Source organism: Echinops telfairi, unplaced genomic scaffold (assembly GCF_000313985.2).
Source record: "Echinops telfairi isolate 266 unplaced genomic scaffold, ASM31398v2 ScPeMD7_2573;HRSCAF=3158, whole genome shotgun sequence".
NCBI classification, from domain to species: domain Eukaryota; kingdom Metazoa; phylum Chordata; class Mammalia; order Afrosoricida; family Tenrecidae; genus Echinops; species Echinops telfairi.
Window position 1 is genome coordinate 3,673,416 of NW_022106471.1, and position 16,908 is coordinate 3,690,323.

Consider the following 16,908-nt stretch of genomic DNA (forward strand, 5'->3'; position numbering starts at 1 on the left):
TAGCTGAAACACAGGTGGAGACAGCCGTGTTCTGGTAAAGGCATAACCTGTAGTGTTTGCTCATTTCTGTAGTGTGAACACTCCTTCTGTGGCCAAGCTCAAGCTGAACCCAGACTTGGGCCGTGGTCAGGCAGGGCCAGTGGACTCTAGCACACAAAGGGATGGAAGCGTTGGGGCAGTTGCCTGTCCCCTGCCCTCTGGTCCCCAAACATGTTGTTCGGGAAAATGATATCTGGTGGGAACCATTCAGAGGCAGATCACGGTAGGAAGGGGAGAGATGTCGTGTTAAAGAATATTATGTTATAACAATAAGTTATAAGACTCACATATCTACATGGCACACCAAGCGGCAGAAAGGGGCTGGGTAAGGCCAGTGTTGGGCTTCACCAGCTTCCCTGAACATCCTTCGGGCTGTAATCTGTTCCCTGATTGATGGTCTCAGGTCACTGGGGGAAGTGGTCCGTGGTGGTGGGATTGCTTTTCCACTTGGCCATGCTCTTTACCTCCAAACCCAGGTGGGTGAAGGGTTCACTGACCCTGGTCCAGTGTTCTTTTAATGCTGTGTTTAGGCAGTTCTCTTTTGTAGTATCTTCCACTGCCTTTGAAGATAATTTTTTTTGGGAAACAAGTAGACAAAAACCCTCAAGGGAGTTCTGATCTTTAATTGGTTCTCTATAGCCTACCTGGCAGAACGTTGCCCTTATTGAGTGCTGATGAGTCCATGTGGATAGGTAGAGATTCAATGCACGTGGCAGCTTAGAACTGCCCCATATGGTGTTCTCTTCATGGGAGTAGGTCTTTTTTCCCAGGATTGCCCCTGGGTAGGTTAACCTCTGGGTTAACAGCCGGATACTAACCTGGTTGTACCACTAGGGCTCCTGACCAACAGAATAGGCCATGAATAGATACTGACTGACTGAATGCAGTCAAGGCTCGAGCTGGTTGACAGATTAAATGAGTTTTCTCTGGAAGAAAACTTAGAACTCTCAAGTTCAAAACTATGTCTTTTTTTTCTTCTTCTTTTCCTTCTGAAAGACTTATTGCAGCTCATGAAGTCAGTGGAAGACAGTGACTGAGGATCCAGTGTCAAAGGTCACAGGGATGCTCCGGGAGGCCTTCCTGGGCCCTGTAATAGGAGCCGCAGTCACAAGAAGCACAGGGCCTGGCTCCTACCCCGGGCACTGATGAGAAAACCAGCTGGCTGGGCCTCAGAGGGCAGGGAGAGGTCACTGAGAGCCCACATCAAACCAGGCCTGATGGGGCCCCTAAGTGGTCTCAGGGCAACTCCTCTCTCAGACTGGATGGAGTGCAGGGGAAGCGGGTGGAGAGGTCCGGTTTCCGGGAAAGGATCTGGCTTCGGCTGTTGTCTGGTGGGCTGAGCCCCCGCCTAGGGGACCCCCGGGGTGGGAGGCATCAGCTCCAGCAGGAGGTTCTCACATCTCAGGCCAAAATTCCTTAGCTCCACTACCTGTGTCGGAGAGCAATGAGTTCATGTACCATTACCCAAGACGCCAGTAACTAATCCCCTTTCTTTTGCAGGCACTTGACCCCTCTGTCCCAGGGCCTTCTTGCCCTCCCCGCCACCCCTCCCAGTCCTCCCTTCCCTGGGTTTCGGGTATTCCGTCCCTTGGCTGCACTACATCTGTGATCGCACGCAACAAGGGCCACATCACACACACCTCCGCTGAGAGAGAAGCACTGGGGCATGCCGGGAGGCCGAGATTAAAATCTGCCCCATACAATTCTCCACCATGCGGTATATTCCACATTTTGATGAGGAATGAGCTGGTCTATCAATGGCTAAGGAAAAAAGAAATCCTCACAAAGGACTGGATGATTAAGCAGTTGGGTCTCGTGGATAAGATCGGTAGATTTGTCACTGGTAGTAGTTCTTTTTTTTTAAGATCTATGTTCTATGTGCCACAGGCATTCATAGGTTTTCCTGGGAGGTCCTCGATGGAGTTGATATTGTTACTGGCTGCCATTGAGTCAGCCCTTGAATCTTGGTGACCCTGTGCACAACCAACCAAACAGCGTCCTCTCCATGAGTGGTTGTGGATTGGACTGTGGTGCCCCGTGAGGTCTCCATTGACTGGAAGAGAGAGTAGGTAAACCAGAAGGTAGGGGGCCACTACGCCTTTCTTTTTAGTCTCTCTGTTTGGAAGTGCCAAAGTTGGACCATCTGATCTTCTAAGGAGCATCCTGACTGATCCTCCAAGACAGATTTCTTTGTTTTCTTGACGGTTCCGGAGTAATTTCACTATTCCTTGCCAACACCATAATTCAAAATGCATCCATTCGTCTCTGGTCTTACTTACACATTGTCCAGGTTTCACCTGCTTAGCGTGCGTCAGGCGCACCTCAGTCCTCACAGTGACAGCCCTGCTCTTCAACACTGTAACGAGGTCTTGGATGGCAGTTTTGCCCGATGTAATACATGGTTTGATTTGTTGGCTGTTGTCGCCGTGAGTATTCATGGCGGATCTAAGTAAATGAATTCCTGAGCAATGTCAGTATTTTCTCCGTTTATTAGACCAACAGATGTTGTCTATTGGTCTAGTTGTAAGGATTCCTTTTATTTCTTTTAATGGCTTCATGTTTATCATCAAAGGGAACACTTCAAGATCTATCTTGAAGTACAATGCTATACGTGATAGGCTAATAACCCTATATACAATTGATACACTAGTGAAATTTGAAAGCGCCCTGATTTAAGAGATATTTATTTTAGAAATTCTGTATGTGGAATGTTCTGTGTGATTTGGATTTTAATGAGCACTCGTGGGAAGACATTTGACTAATTTTTTCTAATGGATAGTGGGAAGTGATAAATCCCCAATGTTAAAAAACCCCACTAACTTCAGATATGAAATGATGATCACGATGATAGAGTTTCTGCAAAGAGATTTAAGGATTCACAAGCAACAAGTATTGCATCAGACAACTACATGTCAAGAGGGTCATTGTTCTGAGATATCAATCCAACTATTGTGTCAACGAAGCAGCCCTGGTGGCCCTGTGGGCGACGCATTGGGCTGGAGGTTCAAACCCATCCGGAGAAAGACGAGGGTATTTGTTCCGATAAAGATCATCAACATCAACCACAGAACAAATGGCAACGGGGTTTTTAATTTGGCCCTCTATAGTTCTTGGTTGAAGGTGAATGCGCCTTTAATCAGGAGCCGCTACGTTTGTAGGCTTCAGATCACTGAGGCAATTCTGTCTGCAGAGAGGATGCCCGTGCTGGTTAGGCCATGGGGCTGCAGCTTTTGACTAGAAGGAAGGCATGTTGGAATTAAGCCTTCCTCTCCGAGCGGGGCGAGTGTCGGGAGGAGGGTGGATGCAGAGAGGAGGAAAGCCGACTATGTTTCTCTCTCTTTCTTAGAGCCCTATCCCCTGCACCCAGATAGCTTAAAGAAGACGGACATGGGTGCTGGTGGTATGCTTTCTTGAGTGGTGTGTGTGTGTGTGTGTGTGTGTGTTAGAGAGAGAAATCTAACTCTCCAGGAGTCATCCATCATATATCATGCCTGAGAAACCAGGGCAAAGAGACCAGGCCACAGAAGGAGGAAAGTCTGAAATGGCCATGCTCCTGGCTCCCTGGTTCCCTTCCTGAGCTCAGAAGGGCCCACCTCCCTGGTGAAGCGTAGCAAGGGGCTGAGTGAGTTGATTGACAAGTTGGAGGCTGTGGTCAGCGTGAAGTGGGCAGGGAACACACCCTTGTGGTGTCAGCACAGTGACCTTAAATGACAGTCCCTCATCACCGCCCCCACACTAGAGAACCTCAGCACGAGTCACTGCCACCTCTGCTGTCACAACCGAGGGACCGGGTCTGCTGCAGGTGACTTGCCGCTGAGACGAAGGGATATGCAGAGAACCTTCTCTTCTGATGGCAAGAAGACGACAGCCGCGTTATAGTCATTTCTTCTTGAGGCATGGTGGCATTGGAGAGAAGAAGGGGGAAGGTGAAACAGAGAGACCAAATGTTACCTTCCTGCCACGGCTCTCTAAGAAGGACTCATTCGATGCGAAACTCAACGTGGAAAAGACTGAACGTTCAAGTGGACATCTTCTCTGCTGTTTCAAAAGCCACGCTTTCCTGAACAACCCGCAGAGGCAGAAGCCTGGCACGAGAGGCAGAACCCTGCACATCTGAAGGTGGTGTGAACAACAGAGAAACCCTGATCTGTGGGTGAAACAAACTCACGAACTGAAATTACTTTCCTCTTCGCTAAAAGCCCCAACCAAACCTGCTGCTGTCAAGTTCTGACTCATTTGTAAAGAACCTTAAAAGAGTCAGGAAGCCTTCCCAATCTTTTTGTTGGCTTTCTCATCTTTGGGAAGAGGAAACCACGGTGTACTGTCTAGCTGGTATCCAGTGAGAAAGGAGAGAATAAATAGCCCCTGAGAGGGCCCAGGGGAGTCCTAGTGGCTTATTGACTTCATTCAGTTTGAAACTACCAGCAACTCTGTGGGCGAGAGATGAGCTGTTTTATTCCTGTAAAGAGTTACAGTCTCAAACCCACACAGGTTGCTCTACCCCGCTCTAGCGGGTCACCATGAGTCAGAACCGATGTGATGGCAGTGAGTTTGGTTTGTTTGTGTTTTAATCATTAAAAAAAATCATTTTATTGAGGGTCCATACAAATATTACCACAATCCATCCATCCATCCATTGTGTCAAGCACATTTGTACATTTCTTGCCATCATCATTTTCAAAACATTTTCTTTCTACTTCTTTCTACTCATCTTTTCCCCTCCCTCCCTCCCTCCCTCATGAACCCTTAATAATTTATAAATTGTTATTATTTTTTCATGGCTTATACTGACCGATGTCTCCATTCACCCACTTTTCGGTTGTCCATCCCCCTGGGAGAGGGTTATATGTAGATCATTGTAATCAGTTTCCCCTTTCTCCCCCCACCTTTCCCTTACCTTCCTGGTATCACTACTCTCATTATTGGTCCTGAGGGATTCATCTGTCCTGGATTCCCTGTGTTTCCACCTCTTTTCTATACCAGTGTACATGCTCTGGTCTAGCCATATTTATAAGATATAATTGGGGGTATGATAGTTGGGGGGGGGGGCTGGGAGGAAGCATTAAAGAACTAGAGGAAAGTTGTATGTTTTATCGGTGCTATACTAAACCCTGATTGGCTCATTGTGGGGGGAGGTCAGATGCGTAGGCATTCCCTCCCCTGAGGGAATCAGTTGCCAGACTGCTGTCTCATCCCTCCACAGGGCTGGGCCTGCTCCCTGCCTCTGGGGACAATGGAAAGGCTCCTGTAGGAGGGGTTTGCACACTACTGATAATGTTCCTATGGAGACCCAGAGACCACCCCCTAGACCACCCTCTCATTGCTGTGTAACCTATAGTGCAGCCCCTTCCTGTGACTTATGTCTTTACCTGTAATTAGTGGGCTGGATTGCCCCCAAAAGGTATATAGGTGTGAGTCAGCAGAACTTCTCTCTCAGACTCTGACCTCCCTGACTCTTCCCCCTCTCCCTTGTTCCCTTTCCCTCCTTCCCTTCCCTCTCTCTCCACGTGGACCACCAAGCTGGGCTGAGGTGAGCAATGTTGCTATGTATCATGCCTGACTGTATTATTGTATTATCTCTCATGCTCTCGATGACTTTAATATAATACTTCTATATCTCAACCGTACAATTGTGCATTACTGAACCCGGAAGTAGTATTACTGAACTCATAGGAGTAATCAGCGGGTGGGGGCTGGTACCTCACCCTCCCTCTGCATCATTTATTTTTTAATTTAATACTACAGCTCATCTCCTCCCTGCAACCCTTCTGTGAGCGTATGTCCAGTTGCCTGCAGATGGGCTTTGGGTTTCCACTCCACACTCCCCCTCATTCACAGTGATATGTTTTTTTGGTTCTGGGTCTTTGATGCCTGATACCTGATCCCATCGACACCTTATGATCACACAGGCTGGTGTGCTCCTTCCATGTGGGCTTTGTTGCTTCTCAGCTAGATGGTCACTTGTTTATCTTCCAGCCTTGAAGACCCCAGATGCTATATCTTTTGATAGCTGGGCACCATCAGCTTTCTTCACCTCATTTGCTTATGTAACCACTGTCTTCAGTGATTATGTCAGGAAGGTGAGCATCATGGAATGCCAGGTTAATAGAAAAAAGTGTTCTTGCATTGAAGGAGTACTTGAGTAGAGGCCCAATGTCCATCTGCTACCTTAATACTAAACCTATAAATATGTGTACATAGATCTATTTCCCCATCATCATATATAAATATATTTACATATGTACATGCCTGTATTTAGATCTCTATAGATGCCCTTTGCATCCTAGTTCTTTCCTCTATTTTATTTTCCTTTCCTCTTGTCCTACTATCATGTTCAGCCTTTATTTTGGGTTTCAGTAATTCATCTTAGTTAAATTGCCCTTGATCAAGCCCTACCAGGCCTTCTATACTCTCCTCACCATTGATTTTTAGATCACTTGTTGCTCCCTTGTCCCTGGGTTTGTTAATACCCACTTCCTTTCCCCCACCTCCCCTTCTCCCAGGTTCCCTGCCCCGCCCCTCCCCCTGCACCTTGGAACTGTCTGCTCCATTGTTTTCTCCTCTGGATTGTTTATCCCATGTATCTTATCTAGATAGACCTGCATTGACAATAATATGCACAAAAACAAGACAGAGCAAAGCAAAACAATGATAAAAAAAGAGAAAAGCTTATAAGTAGTTCAGGTTCTGTTTGTTGACCTTTAGGAGAGTTTTCTGGTCCAGTCTGATGGGGTGCCACACCCTGGTCCCACAGTCTATTTTTGGTATTCCTGGGGACTTCATTGCTTTGTTCCCCTTGCTGTTCTGTTGCATGCTCTTAGTGTTTCGCCTTGGTATGGTGGGTCAAATCAGGCACAATTCCCCAAGTGTGTCTCCAGTGTTGTCCCCCTGTAGCACTATGGGTCAGTGAGGGACATTGTGTCTCGTAGTGGGGCCAGCCCTATGGTCCTCTCTGTGTACTGGCTGTTCTGAGCAGGAATATCGTCCTCAGGTCTTGCTGGGCCAGGATGTGCTCCACTCTCTCTCCCTCCCTCTTCCTTTCCTCCCGTGTGCTCTGATCAGACACGTCCCTCTCCCTGAGCTGTAGCTTCAGTGCTGTCCTCTGAAGTGCATTCTTCTGGCGGGAGGTGGGACTGTCCAGGTAGTTGCGATTGGGACCTGTCTATTAGTTCCCTGCTTCATGCTGGTATGTTGCATTCACACCTTGGAGCAATGGGTTGAAATCTGGTTCCTCTTTCCCTGTGGAGATAACCACCCCTTGGGTGGGTTAGTGCCCTGTGCCCCCACTACCCATGTCTTTTTTTGCCCCCTTCATTTTTAGTTGGTTACCATATGTATCCCTGGATTTGGTCTGGCCCCTGCCATACTACCTGGACCTCACCCCTGGAAATGTATGTAGCCTTTTCCCTGTGCCCCCTTTGCATTTTTTGAAGAGTGCCTAGGAGAAGCTAGATGGGTAAGCGTTGGAAGTTTACCCTGCTAAACTTAAAGTCGGAAGTTTAAACCCGCCTGCCACTCCACTGGAAAAAATGGGTCTGTCTGCTGTCTGCCCCCGGAAAGATCTATAGCACTGAAACCCTTTATAGGATCACTAGGAGTCGATAGCAACTTCATGATCGTGGGCTCGGTTTATTGATTTCTAGGAATATCTACCAGGTCCTGGAGTAGCACGAGCTCTCCACAATTGGTTGCTACCTTAAAGGTTGGTGGTTTGAACCCACCTCCGAAGAAAGGTCTGGTGATCTCTTTCTTTATCGCTTGCACCAAGAACACCCAGTAGAGCCGTTCTCGTCTGACAACGAGATCTCCATTCTCGTCTGACAACTTCGTGGCAATGGGTTTCTTCTTTTTCTTAAACATTTTGTTGTTGCTTTGAAAACACCAATAGCTCTAGTTTCCCAGCATAACCCAGCACGCCAAGCGGATTGGGGACAAAAGCTTCCATGCCACCCCATAGGGACACCGAGCAGACTGCAGATGAGAGGGTGCTGGAAAGTTTAGTCTTTAGGACTTTAACTTCGTCTTTAGCCCAAGGGAAGGGCTCCAAGGGAACTTCCTTTCTCTGCAGACGCTCTCTGAACAAGGAGGATAGAAATTCACGTGAGCAGGACAGCTTTGGTGCAGACTGTGCTGGACGCAGGGGAACGGCCCAGAGGACCTTCTGGGGGTCTAGCCCCTGATCTGTGATTCTGAAAGTAATGAGTTGACAGAAAATTGCATTCTGTGTTTGGTGGGCCATCTGCTGTTTCCCCAACGCTGGCTGATAAAGGCCTGGCGATGTGGGGAGAAGGTGAGCTGTAATTAATTATCTATGGCATTGATGAATCTCTTGTAGGGTATTCCCCTGCTAATCCAGCAATATAGCTACATCCCTCCCTCCTCCCGCCCACTGTTAATAGTCTATTTATGGACTCAGCTCCTTAATTAAATGTTCCATTTGCAAGAAAATGGTGCCTAGGTAAACCCCAGCTCTCTGTAGAGGCCTGCACCAGGCATCACACACATTGCATAGGAGCTTTGTCCATGTTGGCCGGCTGCTCTTCGTTTTTTGGAACCTCTCATGTATCATGTTTCCAGTGTATGTAAATTACTGAATGTAATATTCTTCAATATGTCTGCTGAATGAAGCCAAATGTATCGCGGGCACTATTTTAATTATTTATGTGCTATAAAAATGGAAGGAAATCAGAATTACAGAGACTGGGTTCTAAAGAATCCCCTCTGGTTTTCTTTTGGGCAAGAGTCTAATCAGATTAAATGCCTAATTGTTTCTCAACTCTTGCCACACACTTATTTTGGCCCTCTCTCTTGTCAGCATGTGGCTCTGCCCCACGTAGGCTTTTCATGTCAACCCCGTGTTTCCTTGTTAGAAACCCTATTCGCTGACTGAGCTCAAGGCAGGGACGCCATTGAGAAAACACAGGCTCCCCTCTGAGTTTTGCTTTTTGTTCTTGAAAATGGTCCCTGGCATTCCCTGCCCATTTTTCACCCCCCTCTCTCTCTTTTTCCTCAGTCAAGAAGGAAGTAGCTAGGGAGGCAGGACTGGGAAGCATAAACAGGTGAGAGGGGCATGTGTAGATTTACTTGTAGAACCATGAAAAGAGAATAAAAAGCAACGACTCTATTGACCCATTAGAGATCTGCAGGCCAGTTTCAGGTCAGGGTCAAGGTAAATGATAAGGGTAAATTGGCATTTGGGTAACTTTTCAAGTTCTGTAGAATACCACCCGGGGGGGTCAGTAGTAACATTTTCATTTTCCAAGTGGAAGATGTGGTTTTAATTCCCCACCAGTGCACCTTAAGTGCAAGACACTCTCATGGTACAGCGGTTAAAACAGTTGACTGATAACCCAAAGGTCAGTGGTTCCATCCTACCAGTTTCTCTTTACCTTCATAAAGATTTATAGCCTTGGAAACCCCGTGGGGGCAGCTCTCCTGAGTCCTTTAAGGCAGTTGGGCTGGCTTTTGTCATCTTTATCTTTCTCCTGCAGCAGAAGCTGCATATACTGTAAAAGAGAGAGAGGGAGAGAGAGAGAAAACCATGTGTGGAAATTTTGTGGTTGAAATTTTGTGGTTGAGAAAGTATTTTGTGAATTAATCCAATTGTCCTATGTGGATAGCAGAATCCTCAAAGAAGTGGTGGAGGTGGTGGTGGTGGTGGTGGTGGTGGTGTGGTAGATGTGGTGGTGGAGGTGGTGTGGTAGATGTGGTGGTGGAGGTGGTGGAGGAGGTCTTGGTGGTGGTGGTAGAGGTGGTGGTGATGGTGGTGGTGGTGGTGATGATAGTGTTGGTGTGGTGTGGTTGGTGGTGGTGACTCAAAATGACTCTTTTGCTTGGGAAGGTACAATAATAGGACATTTTGGTTCCATAAGGCAGGCCTCCTGGGTGAGGCTAGTCTAGGTCAGTATTTCTCAAATGACCCCTGGTAAAAAGGCAGATTTTCAAATTCCAGTCCGTCATGGAGATACCACATTTTACATTTTACCTGCAAGATGCAAACCATTATTTGCAGCATGAAACCAAAAAGACATACAGAGTAGAAACTTTATTATTATATTTTGTTATTATTAGATTTCACAGACATAAAAATTACTCTGTCCAGTTGCTATAAAGTCTTAACATCTGCACTTACCTTGCGGTGAACTGGGGCCAAAAGTTCATGAACTGGACCCCACTTTAGGGAACGCTGTTGTAGCCGGGAGAGATTTCAGGCTCAAAGAGAACTCACCTGGTTTCTATAAGCCCTAACAGATATGGTCTGCCTGCTTGGCGGATGGGCTGGCAATGGGTGCAGAAGCCAGAGAAGAAGGGGCAAGAAGGGAGGGCTAGTTTGATACAAAGAGCGGAGGGGCCTGGGAAAACTGACAGCTGGCTAAAGTATGAACAAAAAGATAACAGTAAGGCTTTCTGTATGGTGAGGACAAAGCCCAATGCCTGTTTTGACCCGTTTCCTCTGTTGGGTTGTGCTAAGCTCCAAACCTTCAGCATGGTCTGTTACATATAACAGCTGAATGTTAGTGGTACCTGGGGTTCAAGAGAGGCCCAGAGAGTGGGGATCAACCTTGGAATCATGGTCGTGAGTAGGGATCAGGGTCTGGCTCGCCCACAGAAGAATTTAGAACCACAGCTGGCCTGGGGAAGGCAGACCTCCTGCGTGCCTGTGGAGATGTCAGAGGGGCCTCAAAATGGTCCTTCTGAGGTGGAGATGGAAGCATCGGACACTTATTTGGTATTAAGTGGAAAAGGAGCGGAGCACTCCTAGCGCAGGGTGGGGAAGGGGGTGTCCCAACTTGAAATATATTGCATAGACACTCACTACTTGTTAAGGAGAGAGGACAAGAAGACAGACACAAACCATCCAGATGAAGGACACCATCAGCATGAGGTCATAATGGTGGTCCAAAGGATGCCTGATCACAAGCTAATAAATAAAGGTAGACAACAAAGGAAATCATTGACAACAGATCCATTTATGATCGTTACAGGCAGGACTGCAGATATGGCGAAGGAAATGATTGGGGTATGCACACAATTTCACGTTAGAAAAGTTCACAGGCTTGGGTTTGAGCTTCCTGACAAGCTGGCTACTTGATGGAAGTGGTATGACTCGCCACCAGACAGTCTCATTCCCCAATTTTCAAGAAGGACATGTCTAGGAAAGTCCCCTGCCGGTAAAACTGCTCCCACCCCTCCAAGGCTGACTAGGGGGGTTGTAATCTAGGTTCAAACACATCCTGCCTACGGGTCTGGATGAAGTCAATAGAGGTTGAATTTACCGTATATACTTGTGTATAAGCCGAGTTTCCCAGCACATTTTTAATGCCGTTTTTGTGGTAACATTAGGTGCTTCAGCTGATATTTGGGTCAGCTTATACTCAAGTACATACGGTATGTCAAGACTCAAAATGGAGTCAGGGCTCCTGCTGCAAACTCTCCCACACACCCGCTGCCTTTGAGTCTCTTCTGACGCACGGGGACCTGGCGTGAGGTGCTGAGACTGTACATCGTTACAGGAGCGGCTTTGCCTTGTCTTTCTCCTAAGAAGTGGTGGGCGGGTTGCACTGCTGACTGTGTAGTGAACAGCCCTATGACCAGATCCACAGCACCATCAGGACTCCCGGCACTGCACACGATAGCCTCGAATTTACGTTCGAATCCAGGACCCGTAGAAGTGTGGAGGATCAGGGGGACTCCCTCAGTCTTAGGAGGAGAAGAGCCTTGCCAGCACTTTGTCACCAACGTCATTAAAGTGGGGCACCCTTCCTTCTGATGGACCGCTCATCACAAGGTTGGTGGTTCAAACCCATCAGCCATTCCATAAGAAAAAGATAAGGCTGTGTGCGCTGGTTAAAATGACAGCCTCAGACATCCTATGTCGGGTTTACAAGTCTATATAAGTGAGAATCTACTTGATGGCAGTAGGTGGGTTTGTTTCTTAGGGTCTTTGTCCTGTTCCAATAATTATCACTACATTTATTAAGAATCCGTTGTTGTGATTTTAGCTCTTTGCATAAGGTATATATTTTTTTTGCATGTCTAACTTATTATATTTTGTTTTATTTAAATCATTTAAAAAAATAGTTTTATTAGGGGCTCATATGACTTTTATCACAATCCATACATCCATCCATTGTGTAAAGCACATTTGTACATTCATTGCCCCCGTCATTCTCAAAACATTTGCTCTCCACTTAAGCCCCCGGCATTAGGTCCTCATTTTCCCCTCCCTTCCCCCTCCCCCCTCCCTCAGGAGCCCTTGATAATTTATAAATTATTATTTTGTCATATCTTACACTGTCCGATGTCTCCCTTCACCCACTTTTCTGTTGTCTGTCCCCCAGGGAGGAGGTCACATATAGTTCCTTGTAATTGGTTCCCTCATAAGGTATATCTTAAGCTATTACAAAGACACTTCAATTGCATTTTCAATATCTCGGACTTAATATTACTTATAATCTTGACTATGTACCTTCATCCCCCTGAGTCTATTTCCATGTATGTAAAATGGAGATATAAAAAATATCTATATTACCTCTGAGTGTTAGTGTCAAGGTTAAATGAGATACCATCTATAAGGCCTTTAACACAATGCCTGATATTATTAGTGATAATAATATTAGCAACTGACATTTGCTTGGTAACATGCTTGCTTGGGCCAAGCACTGATTGAAGTGCTGTTGCTCACCAATGGAAGCAGGATGATAATATTGTTCATGTTCTGGTTCACCACGACCCCACCAGGTAGGCATTGTCATCCCCGTTTGATAGCGGAAGCAACTGAAGCTCAGAGAGATCACGGCGATAGCAAGTGACAGACCCAGGATCTGAACCCAGCCTATTGAACTCCCGAGCACGTACATTTAATTAGTGCGCCATACGTGCTGCTCGGGAAAGAGCTGCCTCTTGTCATCACTACTGCCCCCGAAGAGGAGAAACAGAAAGCCAACAGAGCCAGAGAGACAGAGCGGAAGTGGAAAGGCCCTGGGTTCCTCCAGCCCCCCCGCTGTGAAGGTAGGCCCTAGAAATTGGATGCCTGAAATGTCCTTTGCCTGTCCAGCATGAGTAGTCCCCTCTGCACGGTGGACTAGGGCAGCGCTGGTGACCTCTGATGGGCTCTGAGGGAATGAGGCCTCTCTCTGCCACCGTTCTGAGTGGCGAAGGTGAAGGTGAAGTGCAGACTTGTGGGAGCCCAGAACCCGTCCACACCCAGCCCTGATTTACACGAGAACTGTCCTCCCTGTTGGCATTTGGAAAGGGAAATGGCAAATTTGGGGTGTTTGCTTATTTCCGGCCAGTCATTTCAGCTGGGAAGGGTGGTGGCTGATTAATTATACAGCAGTTCATTAAAACAAAACATCTCTTTGAAGCCCGAAGCAGCAAAGCGGGGAACTGTTTTGCAACTTTGCTGGGAGAGTGGGTGGTCTCCGGCTCCGGGCTTTGATGGCATTGGCTGCTGTGTCTGCTCCGGAGGGAGACCTTTTGGCACCATCCTGGCCAATTTGGAGACAAGCTTGTTGGATGGTGGTACCCAGAGAGACCTCTGGGAAGACAAGGCCACGACGGACTCTCACAGCAGGAACTTCCCAGCTGAAGTGGGGCCAAGTTTATACCCTGTCCCCTGGGTCTCACTGGGCCCGATGGGCAGTCATTACCATCTTCTGTAGGCCGAACCACCCAAGGGAGGTGTGGGGGCCCAGCTGGGTGAGCACTCTTGTGGCCGCCAGCCCTTCCACCTCAGGAAGACACCACCAGCCAAGGAAAACACTGGAAAAACAGCCTGCACGGCTCTCCGTCACTCATGTATGAGTTAATGCTTTTTTAAAAAACAGAGCAGAGAGGGCTTAGAAGGCAAATTCAGTTACTCCTGAGAGGCTAACCCAGTTTCATTCTTATTCATCTCTGCTTTTTGGCACCCAGAAGGTGCTCAATACATGCCTAGTCAATTTCAATCATCTTTTGTGGTTTCTAAAAAAAAAAAAAAGAGCCCCATTTGGAAACACCCCAACCATCGTCTGTTAGATGGCTGTGATTTTGGCGGACCCAAGTGTTGAAATAGTGGGCTGCTTAAGACTGATTCGTCCCAATTACACAAGCAGTCATTGAACATTGATTGGTCAGGCATTGAGCTGGATGCTGTGTTGGGGGAAAGAGAGGCCACTGAGGAGGGGAGAAGCTGCCGCCACAGGAATACCGACCGGCCCCGTGTGGAGGGAGCATCGCAGAATGGCATAGATTAAACCAAGGGGCCAAGAAACAAAATGCTTCCCAGAGAGGTGTCCTGGGAGATGAGCCTTGGGGGATGAGTACAACATTGATGAAAAGATATTGGGGCAAGAGGGGGCGTTCCCATTGAGGTAAATGGCAGGAATAAATAGCCCTGAGGCATGAAACTGTGCTGACTGGCACATAGTGAATCTGAATGTCGGGTCTGAAATATCAAAACAGAATTATCGTGAGAGCTGAAAAATTCTCGTGGAGATACGCCGTGATTCCCACGTCAAAATTTCACTTAGCTTATGAATGAGAGGATCAGCAGGGTCATAAAGCTGGCTCAAGGAGGTTATTTGAGAGATCAAAGCATCGATGATAAATAAAAGGGGTAAAAAAAAAAAACACTGCAAGAATTTGAAATTGGTTCATGTTCTACAGAACAATGAAGTCAGAACCCGTGGTGCCCACTTGTAAGTCTTTTGGACAAAAATCAATCATAACTTGCCAATCTTACAGAAGCGAATGCCTAGATCATAGATTCTTGGCTGAAATCAGTAGTCAATCATCAGGGAAGTTACAGTTTCCTACAGCCTAGCTGGCCCTGGGGCAAGGGTTTTAAAATAATGCTCAAAATGGCTTTGAGAAGGGCAGGCAATACCCTTGCCTAATTTGCAAGGTTGGGTCATGAGGAAGCTCTTCTGGCCAGACCTCATGATGGAATTGGACTTGATTTCTCTGTAAATTTTAGCATAAATGATACGTTCTATAGCAGGATCAAGAGTGTTGAAAAGACAGTGGATGGAGCGAGGACACACCAGAAGGCAGCAGTGATGGGTCAGGGCTGTTGCTGTTAGCTGCCCTGAGGTGGCCCCTGACTCACGATAGTTCCCTACTGCGCGATTCAAAGCTGCCAGGCCCGCACCCTTTCTATGGCAGGTGTCAGATTGGAGCATCGTGACTCATAGGGTTTGAATGGACTGGTTTCACAAATAAATCACCAGGTCTTTCTGGCTGGTCTGTCTTAGTTTAAAAGTTCTACTGAAACCTGCTTAGCAACTCACAAGCCACCACAGTCTGACATACTGACAGATGGGTGGTAGACAACATACCTGTGGTAAGAAGACACATTTAAATGATAAATAAGGCAAACTCACTGCCATTGAGCCCGTTCTGACCCAGTGACTCTGTAGGACACAGTAGAACGGCTGCTGTGGGTTTCTGTGATTGTAACTTTGAAGGCAAGAGAAAGCCTATTGGTCTCCGCTGGAGTGGCTGGTGGTTTTGAACTGCTGACCTTGCAGTTAGCAGCCTAACTCACAAGAGTATAGGAAAATATAAAGTAAAAGTTCCTCTTTCAAGTTCTGGCATCCCATTTCCCAGAACCTCCTGGAATGGTTTCTTGTCTCTCTCTTTCTCTCTCTCTCTATATATATATCGATCGATCGGTCCATCATCTATCTATCATCTTTCTATCCATCTGTCATCTATCAACATTTTGCATATAGAAGGATGTAGATAACACATTTAGGTATGTGCATTTTATATTTTACACAAACAGGAATCACATGGTCCAAGTTGTTCTGTAACTCATATTTCTCACTTTACAAGATATTTTTTAAATACTTTTTCCTATCTGTATATTGAGATCTGCTGCTTTCATATCATCAGCTATATGGTACTCATGGATTTCCACAGCATGACATCATGACTTACCTAACCTGTGGGAGACATGTAGGCGGTGCCAGTAGTCAGTTAGGGTATAATGAGGCTCAGCATAGTACGTTCTTGTGCACATTGTATTGTTCAGTGAAACAAGTAGTTTCTGTTGGTAGATCAGATCCCTAACAATGGGTTGTCTGCGTCTAAGCTTCTCACTGCTATGGAGTTAATTCCAACTCACAGGGACCTATGGGGCAGAGGAGAGCTGCCCCTTTGGGCTCCCAGGCTGTAAATCCTCATGGGAGCAGACAGCCTCATCTCTCAGCCTTGGAGACACTGCCAGGCTTGAACTGCTGTCTTGTGATTAGCAGGCCAGGGTGTAACCCACTGAGCCATTAGGGATCCTTATCACCTTGGTCTAAGTTTAAGCCCATTTAAAATATTCATAGGCATTCCTACATTGTCCTCCAAAATTGTTGTACTGGTTTTTAAGCCCAACCACAGAGGAGATGAAAGTGTTTTATAAATGCTGTGCACTGTCTAAGTGTCAAATCTAATTCTTGGATGGAGAAATTACATCATGCTTTAATCTGCATTATTTAATATGAGGCGGGAGTGATATTTTCACCTGTTTACTGGCCATTTGTGCCTTTTATGTTCAAACTTCTGATTCATGTCCTTTGTTCCCCAACCTTACCCACACCCTCTTTTCCCCTTGTAATTTGAAGCACTTTCTTGTATCATGTGCTAAATTTCCACTTATGTTTGGGTTTCTTTCTGGATTTTCTTTTCTGTGCAACTACCTTTCTATTCCGGCTTTCATAACACACTGCTCTAGTAACTGTTGGTAGCAGCTTCTCATACCTGGTAAGACCAACTTGTCACCCATCACTCCTCCTCCTTAGAACTTCATCACATGCTTCTTTTTGCAGATGGAGTTTAATATTCTTTTTATCATTTAAAAATATTCTGTTCATATTTCTTGTTGGTACTTTTTTT